Below are 1,120 nucleotides of genomic sequence, written 5' to 3'. Positions count from 1 at the left end.
CGTATAACGATCCACTAACGATATATATATATATATATATATCGTTTCGTTTAAAATAATTAAATTGAATTGACATTTTTCTTACAATTTTTTTTATTTTATTTTATTTTATACAATTCTCCTATAAATCGAGACCGAATCTGTTACCCAACAATCGATTGAATTAATTTCGTCAAACTTGATTCGTTGAAACTTCATTAATTAGATTTATACCCGTGACAAGTCTATCGAATACGTAACGAAGGAAAAGCGGCGATACGATTTCCTTGAATTATTAAAACCTATAACATTATCCGTCTTTCCGTATACGCGAAATATCTAACGCGTTTCACGAGTCACCGCAAAAATTTCCCATCGATCCGGCCGTACCAATTTCTTATTTTCACGCTTCATCGAAAACCTCGAGCAAATCCACCGGTTTGTCCGACGAACCAACGTGACACATCCATCGGTTCCCCTACTAATTTAAATAGCATACTCTTTTACTTCGAAATACTCCGAGCTATTTCGAAACGCTAACGTAACGAAATTAAAAAAAATTTTTCTTATTAGAAATAATAATAATAATAACAATAAATTCAGATTCGATTCTAGAACTCTATAAAAAGCTAGTCGCGCGAAGCATTGTCCTCTCTCGCTCTCTTTCTTTCTCTTTCTCTCTCTCTCTCTCTCTCTCGAAAGATAACATTTTCGCGAACGATCGGTCGGAACACGAAGCTGAAAAGGTAATTCGTCCAAAGAATTTCGATGAAAATATTCTCTGGCAGCGAAGCATTATCCTTAAGGTCTCCTCGTTCCTCCTCGCAAACAAGGACAGAAGAGAAGGGGATACGAAGTTGTACAGGCACCTTTCTCGCGGCGCTCGCCGTGGAATGGCAAAAAGAGAGGAGGCACTCTGACGTCACATTGGCTGGTCGGTAGTGCCGCTAGCCTCTCACTTGGCCGGCGACGTTCGGCATGCTCGCTTCGGTTCACCTTTACTCCGTCGTCCCCGGATCCGTTCGATCTCGTTCGATCGTCCCTCGATCCGTCCATCATCGATCCGTCCAACGGGGGGATCGCCTCTGACAAATTTCCACCCGGTGCACGCGCGCGATAGTGTAACATGTAAACGACGACG

The sequence above is a fragment of the Apis dorsata genome, unplaced genomic scaffold (genome assembly GCF_000469605.1).
Source record: "Apis dorsata unplaced genomic scaffold, Apis dorsata 1.3 scaffold_32, whole genome shotgun sequence".
Classification (NCBI taxonomy): Eukaryota; Metazoa; Arthropoda; class Insecta; order Hymenoptera; family Apidae; genus Apis; species Apis dorsata.
The sequence above is the reverse complement of the archived record's forward strand: the minus strand, read 5'-3'. Positions refer to the sequence as shown.